The sequence below is a fragment of the Myotis lucifugus genome, unplaced genomic scaffold, assembly GCF_000147115.1.
Source record: "Myotis lucifugus unplaced genomic scaffold, Myoluc2.0 scaffold_5, whole genome shotgun sequence".
In the NCBI taxonomy this organism is placed as follows: domain Eukaryota; kingdom Metazoa; phylum Chordata; class Mammalia; order Chiroptera; family Vespertilionidae; genus Myotis; species Myotis lucifugus.
The window spans coordinates 18704826-18715490 of record NW_005871053.1 but is presented as its reverse complement, the minus strand read 5'-3'; positions in this window follow the sequence as shown (position 1 = coordinate 18715490).

Here is a 10665-nt window from a genome sequence, read left to right as displayed (position 1 = left end):
TTTTCCCAGAAGCCCCCGGAAACCTCTCATAACCTCTCTCATTGGTTACATGTTCATTCTTAAATCAGTCTCTGTTCTCAATGGCTTAGGTGGATCCTGAACCAGACAAGAGATATGGGATCACCACGACTGAGTAGAGCTGGGAGGGGGGAGAATGGATGTTAGGGAGACAGTCTCAGTATAGGCCAGGCTGCCCTCTTCCATCTCTGATACCGGATGATAGGATCTCACCAATTAAATACAACTTTCTTTACCTCCTCTCTCTGATTCCAGGCCTCTAAGATAAAGTGGCGGCAATTAAGCTTAGTTTATTACTCTCCAAGCCCACTACTATTTTCTGACCCCAATAAGTGTTAGTTTCTAGAACTCCTTAGATTCTCAGCGTCAAAATGGTTGTCAAGAAATTCCCATTGTCTCTAAAACTTACCAACGTTTTTAACCCCATGAACACCACTCTTCATCCTCTGTGTTCCTGGTTGTCTCTGGAATGTTGCCATGACAATCCTATGCCCACTCCTCCATGAAGACTATAGTTTGATAACTACCAGAGGATAGAACCACTTCAATGGTGCTAGATATTAGCAATTGCCTTTAAAAGAGGTTGCACCCATTTATACTCCCACAAAGAAGAAATGGGTGCTTGTTTCCTAACACATCCCTGTCAACACTGTGTATCATCAAGCTTTGTGATCAGTGTGAATTTTATAGGTTGAAAACCAGAATTATTAATTTTGTTAAAATCTTGCTCAGCTACAGTACATCTTCAAGTGATTTGTGTGTATGTAAAGAACCCCTGCCTGAAATATTTTCTAAGCCCTTGTATACCTAGGACTATCTATTGTCTACTTGCATGAATGACAAACCCAAAAGTTCTGGGCTTGCAGAATAACTGTATCTTGGTTGTTGAAGACATTTGTGAGATTAGGCTGATTTTTATCTTTGTATATAACTTGATACTGTTATGCGTCCTTGAAAATTCTGGGGCCTTTTTCTTATCATTTAGACTTTTCCCAGAATTTATTTATTTTAGGTATAAAAGTGTGTGTGTGTGTGTGTGTGTGTGTGTGTGTGTGTGTACACATTAGTTTCTCTCAGGAACTTTTATTATTGCCACTGTCTGTTCTTCCTAGTTTCTTTTTCAGAAAAATTCCAGATTTCATAAGTTATACCTTGGCTTGCTGTTTTCTGTGGCCATTTGTCATTTAATATCTGGACCACTTTTTCTTTACTAACTCTCCTAGCATAACACATACCCTTCTTATACATCTTAAAACTTATTAATAAAACACTATAGCATTTTGGTTATTTATTCACATATTTCATTATAAAGACATTTAAAAATGTTATTCTTTGGAGTCATGCATTTAATAAGTACAAAGACAAGACGCTTGCAAAGGCATTCAGTTGTCCATAACTAAATACAAGTTTTGAAGCATATAAGCAGATTTCCCACAGAGCCCTTCTTTGTGACAGTCTAGGTTACATGCACAATTCTTATATAAACATATCGAAGTGAGGGATTAAAGGCCAATATGGGTGACATGTGTTTAACATTATACATTGTACCAATTATGAACTTTATTTCAAGATTAAGTAATTAAATGTTAGATAGCCACACAATTCTTGCAAACAATCATTCCTTGCTTCTTATATACCATTGTCAACATTTATAAATAAAAGACTGGCTTTCATGAATCACTAGAGTAGATAATTGTGGGTGAATTGGCCAGAGCAATCATGTGGAAACCAAACCCAGATGAACTCTAGTGCATTTCATAGCTGGAACATAGCAGACGGTCTAAAACAGCAGTTCTTCATCTTGTTGCACATTGGAACCGCTTCAAGACACAGTGCCCACTTCAAGCACGTCCAACAGCCTGGACATACTGACCATGCTAACAGCTACCAACCTGTACAATGCATATGCCCTTTGATATAGCAGTTACATTTCCAGGAATCTGCTCCATACACATACTTGCATGCATGCTCAAAGATTTATTTTCAAGATATTTATTCATCCAACAATATACATATATTCAGGGGCAGCGCTGTTCTAAATGCTGGAGATAGTGAAGTGCCTGTTCTGAGATTACCATCCATGGGAAGATATAGATAATAAACACAAGTAGATATACTGGAAAAGTAACAAAAGGTTATAATTGTTAGGCAGGAAATTCAAATATGGTACCCACTGAGACGTTGGGAACTTCTCCTTCTCACACAGGACTAGGAAGACACTATTTTCGGCTTCTGTCTGCTTTGACTTCCCATGTTATTTCCACTCTACTGTGGAAGCCCATGAGGGGGAAGAACCCCTGCGAGTGTCTCCCCCTAAAATTCCAGGAGAGAGTGGGACTATATCAAGGGAAGCAAGGAAATCTTTTTTATTCCTACACTATCCCAACCTTATCTGTGGTTTTTAAAAAAAATATTTGTTTTTATTCTGGTAAAACACACATAATAAAATTTACCATTGTAATCATTTTAAAGCACACAATTCTGTGTTATTAAATACATTTACATTGTTGTGCAACCATCACAATCTATCTCCTGAACGTTTTCATTGTCCCAAATTAAAATTTCATAACTATTATAACACTAACTCCCCATTTTCCTCACCCCCAGCCCCTGACAATCACTATTCTGCTTTGTGTCTCTATGAATTTGATTATTCTAGTACATCATAAAAGTGGAATATTACAGTATCCATTCTTTTGTGTCTAGCTTATTTCACTTTGCGTAATGTCCTCAAGATTCATCCAGGTTGTAGTATATGTCATATTTGTCTTCCTTTTTAGGCCTGAATATTATATGTGTTTGTATTTTGCTTATTTATTTATCCTTAGGTGGACATTTGGGTTGGTTTTGGCTGTTTTAATAGTGCTGTTATGCTGTTAGGAACATGGGAGTACAAATATGTCTTTGAGATCATGCTTTCAATTATTTTGTAAATGAGTCCAGAAGTGGGATTGTTAGATTATATAGTAATTCTACTTTTAATTTTTATTTTTGTTTCAGGAACTGCCATACCATTTTCCACAGCAGCTATGCCAGTTTACATTCCCACCAACAGGGAAAATGATTCAAATTTCTCCACATCCTCATCAACAATTATTATTTTCTGTGTGTTTTTAATAGCAGTCATTCTAATAGGTGTGAGGTGATATCTTATTGTTGTTTTAATTTGCATTTCCCTAATGATGACTGATGTTGGGCATCTTTTTATAAACTTGTTGGCCATTTGTATATCTTTTTTTGAGAAATATTCTTTGTCAATTTAAAAATTGGGTTATTTGATTTTTGTTGTTGATTTTATGAGGTTTTTTTTTAGTGTGTCTTGGATATTAACCCCTTATCTGACATATGATCTACAAATATTTTCTCCCATGCTCTAGGCTGTCTTTTCATTATACTGACTGTCTTTTGATGCATAATCTATTGATATATTGATTTGTGAGAGAATTATACTAGAGTCTGATCATGATAGAATATTTATTAATTTCTCCTCATAGTTCTCATATTTTGTGTTACTTAAAGGTTTATTGCTGGCTGAGTGAAGTTTTTTATTGATTCACCTTTAATCAATAGAAAATATAACTTTATTTTCTCATTCTAAAAATGTATTAATAAAATTGCATTTTGTCTGATATTGTATTAACAATTCTACAGTTGCTTTTAAAGTATATTTTAGATTCGAAATATTTTTTTCTCAGAAGTTTGATAAACCTCTATAATGTGTTCTCACACTTGGTATTGACAATAAAAAACCGGCTATCAATCTGAATGTCTTTTTTTATGTTATTTTTTTTTCTTCCTGGAAACAGAATTTTCTTGGTAGCTCTGAAGTTATCACTGATGTTTCTACGTGCTACCTTTCAATAATTCTTTTGCTTTGCTCTAGTGATCTCTTAAATCAGAGAAACCAAGTATTTTTTCCTCTTAAACCAAATCTTTCTTGAGCTAAAATTTTATTTGATTATTATATTGATTACTTGCTCCACCTGCCCTCCACCTTCTCTGTTCATTCCCCGGATTTCCTATTAGATAGATGTTGGACTTCTGAGCCTATCCTTTATGTCTCTCACAAAGCTCTCATACTTCCCACAGCTTTGTTCTTTAAGCTGCACATGACAAAGTTCTTAGATTGATATTCTGGATTAATAAATTATTCTTAATTGTCAATGTTCACCTATTCAAGTTAGATGTTGTATTTTTGATATTATCAATTAAATATTTAATTTATGGGAATTTTCTGTTTTATTTGTTGTTGTTGTTTTCTTTTTCAAGGAATACATGTTCTCTCACATCCCTTGGACACAAATGTTACTTATTTCAAAGTCTTCTTCTTGCTATATTAACTCTTTTTTCTTGAGGATAAGTTAGTTTGCTAGTGGAGTTTTAGGCCTCTTTTTCATGACATTCATTGACTTCCCTCAAATATTTTGGGGATTCTGCTCACCTGTGTATTTGCAAATCCCTGCTTACTGCCCTTTGAATATTGGCTCTGCTATTGGCCTTACCACTGATCATTGTAGACAGAGACAGAAGAAGCGAAGCTGACACAAAGGTATACTGATCCCTGTCTTCTTATTAGGCATCACAAATTATAAATATTTAGAAAAAATAAATCAAAGGCAAAAGGAGTCAAGAAATATGCCATTGTATAACCAAGGAAAAGGTAATGCTAGAAAATACACACACACACATGCACATATTTAGATTTAGCCTTGGAGATCAGGACATCAGAACAGACATCAAAGAAAAGGGGATGAAGAGATTGACAGGGACAAGGAATTAACTGATGATGAATTTCAAAATAAGTTGCATATTTGCACAACTTATTGAAATTATTACATATACACTTATTACTTTTAGAATTTGAGAGGAATAAGAGTGTTATAAAGACAATACTATCTTGTTTTAAAGGAAAATTCGGAAAAGCATTAAAGGATAAATTTAATTTCCATATCTAGAAAATATATTGGAAAGCATTACAAAAATTATTTTTAAACTCCCCCCCAAAAATGGATTAATCATCATGAAAGCTTTGGCAAGATAAACTTTCAGTGGGCCAATCTGACATACTTCTTTTGACAGACACTGATCAAGATGATACATGGAATACATTAAAGAATTGTTATTAATAGCTCATTGTCCACTTGGTGGGTCATAAAAATGATTTAAACTTTGAAAACCATCTTCTTATGTGTCTCAGAGATAAAATATTGTGGGGCAGTTAATGGTCCTCAGGGAATTGCAGGAACATTGGATGGGAAACTTGTCTTTGTACTAAATGACTTGATAGAGAGAATAAACTTCATCTGCTGCAGGAGGGATTTATATTAAAGCTTAGAAAACCCCTTTTCATCTAACTGTGAAACATTGAAATATGTGCCACCAGAAATCATGGTGGCCCATCCATTGGAACATTGTGAGAATATGGGGAATTGTTGTTCCTGAATAATATAAATGCATGGGAAACAATCTGAAAGACACTACTACTGAGAGTGAGGTTCTAGATTCGCACTTCACTTTAACTAATAATCTAGGTCACAAAATAGAATGGGAAGCACAGATTGTACTCCCAGGCCTCTGTACCATCACAGTCGTTCTAAGAGGCAGGTGGTCCAAGTGATGGGCCACCTCGTTTCATGTTTAATAGAGAGAAGAAGAGTACCAGGACACTGAGAGACTGAATGGAGTGAGGTTACCTATGAAAACATTTTTGCCTAGAAACTCAAGTTTCAAAATAGCTTTAATAAAGTTGAACACTAGTCAGAAACCAATAGAACACAGCTTCATAGCAATAAGTGGAAAGTAATAATAATAATAGCAAAACACTTCTATGTCACTCACCAGATACCCTTTCAAATGTTAAGATTGGAGGGAAATAAAAAGCGCATATATAATGTAAGATGGTATGTTCTCAGCTTATACAGGGGGAAAGAGTTGAGGTTCTCATTTAAGGAAATATTAAAAGTTTTTATTTTTATGGCATTCTGCTGAAGGACTAAAAGTTGGTAATATATCTTTCTATTTTTAAAGACAGAATGCAGCCAAAAAAGTGATAGGTATGAAGACCACATAAGAAAAACAAAACATTTCAAAAAATCAGCTGTTAGACATTGTGTCACTTATAATTGTGTGACACATTATTTAATCCTCACGATAATCCCTATAGGTAAATGTTGTTATCACCATATTGTGGATGAGGAAATTAGGCTGCAGCAAATAACTAGCTGTCTCTCAGTTGGCTGCGATGTCCAGATATCCAGGTTAAATATGGACTCTTTCTTATTATTTAACTTACACTTTTATAAAAAATATATTTTTATTGATTTCAGAGAGAGGAAGGGAGAGGGAGAGAGATTGAAACATCAATGATGAGAAAGAATCACTGATTGGCTGCCTCCTGCATGCCCCCTACTGGGGATCGAGCCTGCAACCCAGGCATGTGCCCTTGACCAGAATTGAACCCAGGACCCTTCAGTCCGCAGGCTGACTCTCTATCCATTGAGCCAAACCAGCTAGGGCTAACTTATACTTTTGGTAAGTTAAATAATTGGTGATCAATAAAAGCCTGAGTGGAAAAAAGTGAAGGTTATAAAATTATACATTTCCTACAGATTATTGCTAAGAGAAAGCTCATATGCATTTTGTTCCAGTTATCTATTTCTGAGTAGCAAATCTCTTAAAGGTATAAAACAGCAGTCAGTTTAATATGTCCACAGGTCCTCCTGGCCAGGAATTAGGCATGGTGAGTAGGAATGGCTTGTCTCCACAATGTCTGGGTTCTCAGCTTGGAACCTTGAATGACTGCATCAGCTGGGCCTGGAGTCATTGGAAGCCTCTCTCAGATTCCTGGCACCTGGGCTGGGAGGACTCAAAGGGCGGGCTCAGCAGGGTCTAGGGACTACAGGTCCCATGCATGGCCTTGCCATGTAGCTTGGGCTTTGCCCAGCATGGTGGCTGGGTTATAAGAGGGCATCCTCTGAGGGTGCACCTGGAGGGTAAGCAATCCCAGAGAACCAGATGGACACTGCATGACCTTTCCTGGTGCAGCTGGTGAAGTCACGTGGCACCACTTCTGCCTCACTCCATTGACGAGTAATGAATAGCCAAGGCCAGTGCACATTTAAGAGAGGGCAATGCCACTCCAGCTCTTGATGTGGGAGTGGCAAGGACACATGCAGAATAGCAGGTGGAATGTAAGCAAGATATTATTATTATTTTTTAAAATATATTTTATTGATTTTTTTACAGAGAGGAAGGGAGAGGGATAGAGAGCTAGAAACATCAATGAGAGAGAAACATCGATCAGCTGCCTCCTGCACACCCCTCACTGGGGATGTGCCTGAAACCAAGGTACATGCCCTTGACCGGAATCGAACCTGGGACCTTTCAGTCCGCAGGCCAACACTCTATCCACTGAGCCAAACCGGTCAGGGGAGTAAGCAAGATATTATTGCAATCACTTTCAAATTAAACAATCTGCATGCATATGAGCAGTGTTGGATGAGAACACAAGGAAGTAAAAACCCTTTATCTGGACGGATTGTAGTGTGTGTGTGTGTGTGTGTGTGTGTGTGTGTGTGTGTGTATACCTTTAAAAATTTCTCTTGTAAAATATTCTTTTGCAAACACATTTTAAAATGAAGTATGTCTCTTGGAGGTATGAACAGTTATAATCTGACCAGAGATGCTGGCTCCATTTTCTGGTCCACTTATCATGCCCTCCTGGTAGAAGTGGAAACAGTAGGACCTATTTCCTAAACGAAATTGAATTTAGGAGAAAAAGGCATAGGAGAAGTGTGGCCTAAGGTACATGTGGCTTATATGTCTTCAGGGTTATTACTATGACTTATCAGAAATGGGGTAAACTGTTGCCAAAAGGATTTAGTTTAGATCCAAAGAAGAACCCCTGGTACAGTAACGTTTGTTAGAAACTCCAATGAGTTTTCTGGAGGAAGATTGTGAAATCCTTTTTATTGTCAGTCTCACTTGAAAGTTTGCAAAAAGAAATGTGATTTACACGGGAAAAACAGGACAACTGATAGCCTATTAGTAGTCCAGCAGATATTCCGCCTTAACCTTGGGAGGCCTAGGGCTCTTAGCGAGTGCTGCTGGACTAGACTTACCGTTGCAGAGGAGGGAGTAGAAGGGAAGTGTTCTAAACTCAGAGGTAGATTATTTTACTCTGTGCTTCGAGTCTAGAATTTTCCTGAATCATGTCATGAAGATGGTTGAGTGTTGTGGTGTTGGTAAAAGGATTCCCATTGCCTGTGTTTAGAAAAGCACTGCCTAGATTTTGCCCAAATATTAGTTATGAGCTGCGTTCCCCCCCCCCACCCCGCAAGACTTGGTGATTTTTAGGTGGATTCTGCTGCTTAGTTTTAGCGAGCCAACATAAATGTGAAATTAAAACCATAGGACTAAGTGTGCGTGATGAACAGAACTTGGGTCTGTGTTGAGTAGCCTCACTTAGAGGATTAGTGAGCTTGAAGAAACAAGGGCAGCCATCAATGGGAACTTTGTGCTCTGCGGAAACCACCTACATAAATATTTTACTAGTTGAGATAATAACAGATTCTTAGAATAACTATTTTTTTTACTGTTGCAATCAAATATGATTTGATCTATAAAATCCTAACTGTAAGTTTACCTGTAGTGACTTAAGCAGTTAGACACATCAAAAATTAACTTTGTCTCTTAGAACAGTACATGAAATAAGGGGGGATGCATAGCTCCCTTTTATTGGAACTGACTATTTTCCCAGTTATGGTGAATATATTTTGCAAGTAATTTTTCAAAGAGAGTACTTTAAGAGTTCATACATATACTGTTATTGATTTTAAAAATAATTCTTAAGAAACCAAGAGAATTTCTAAGAGTATAAAATATAGATGAGCTGTTATTGTGATATGCTATCCCCCTCACTGTCCTTCATACCCACCCATATTTCTACCCCTCATTTATCCTTGAAGGAAGAACAAGGAAAGCAGTTTAATCCTCAAGAAGAGAGATTATAGTTAATTACAAGGCAGAAGAGCCGTCCTTGAGAGCGGTTAAGTGGCAAGTGCTGGTGCCTGTGAATATCCTTTTCATATTTGAAAGTTGGATCAGTTCCCAGGTCCAGGCTAGGAAGATGGACTGCAAACCTGTCACTCTGCTCCAAAAAGAACTGCTCAGTGTTGGAGGACTTATCAGTCAATGCCCTCCTCACTCTTGGTCAGCAGAGACCAGGAAATCTTAGCTGAACTGAAATGACCCAAAAAACAGGCATTGTCCCCTAGGGAAGAGACAGAATTGGTTTGTTCTCTGGATTCCACCCAGCCTCACGACTCTTGTTCTGTCTTCCTATAGATCAGTGGTTCTCAACCTTCCTAATGCCGTGACCCTTTAATATAGTTCCTCATGTTGTGGTGACCCCCAACCATAAAATTATTTTCGTTGCTACTTCATAACTGTAATTTTGCTACTGTTATGAATCGTAATGTAAATATCTGATATGCAGGATGTATTTTCATTGTTACAAATTGAACATAATTAAAGCATAGTGATTAATCACAAAAACAATATGTAATTATATATGTGTTTTCCGATGGTCTTAGGCGACCCCTGTGAAAGGGTCGTTCAACCCCCAAAGTGGTCACGACCCACAGGTTGAGAAACGCCGCTATAGATGGTGGTGCAGACACAGAACGTCAGCAACAAGACCAGCAGCACAGCAGCAACAACCATAACCACAACCACAACCACAACAAAGACTGCTGAACGCACTTAAGGAAATGGCACCACATAGAGTGACACTTTTGCAATTTATTCATACACTCTTGTAAATGAATGTTCTATTTTGATGACTGACTAGAAACTACTGAAGTATTTAGCTCAAGGACTAATATTGACAGTCACACTTTTTTTTTAATAAGACTAACCATGTAACTTTACTAGTATTTTTTTCAGCAGCTCTTTCACTTGGGTCGGTGGTCGGCAAACCGAGGCTCGGCAAACCGTGGCTCGCGAGCCACATGCGGCTCTTTGGCCCCTTCAGTGTGGCTCTTCCATAAAATACCGACTTCTGCGCATGGACCACAAAGTTTCAATCGCACTGTACGTGCGCACCCGCAAGTGGCATTTTGTGTAAGAGCCACACTGAAGGGGCCAAAGAGCTGCATGTGGCTTGCGAGCCACGGTTTGCCGACCACGGACTTGGGTGGATAAAACAACATGACTGAGATTGTTGAAAAAACAGTAAGCTTTAGTAATAGCTAACATTTTTGGAGTACTATCTATGGGCCAGGTACTGTGTGTATTAATAGTGACCAGATGCCTATGAAATGGGCACTCTTATTATCATCCCATTTTACAGATGAGTACCCTGAGGCTTACAGAGATTAAGTACATTGCTTGAAATCACAAGCCAATAAGTGATATAGCCAGAATTAGACACTAGCTCTGCCTGACTCCCAAGCCCAGCCTGGTAACTGCCTTCCTGCTCACAGGGTTATGGAGAATGACAACTGAATACAGTGTCATGCTGATGCGGCAAATTCAGAAATTGCTTGGTTCCAGTGATTGACCCAACTCGGCTTTGCTCAAGAAAATTCTTATCCATCCAAAACTCCTCATTTTGGTCACAGTGAAGTGATGCGAGGAGGCTGGGGA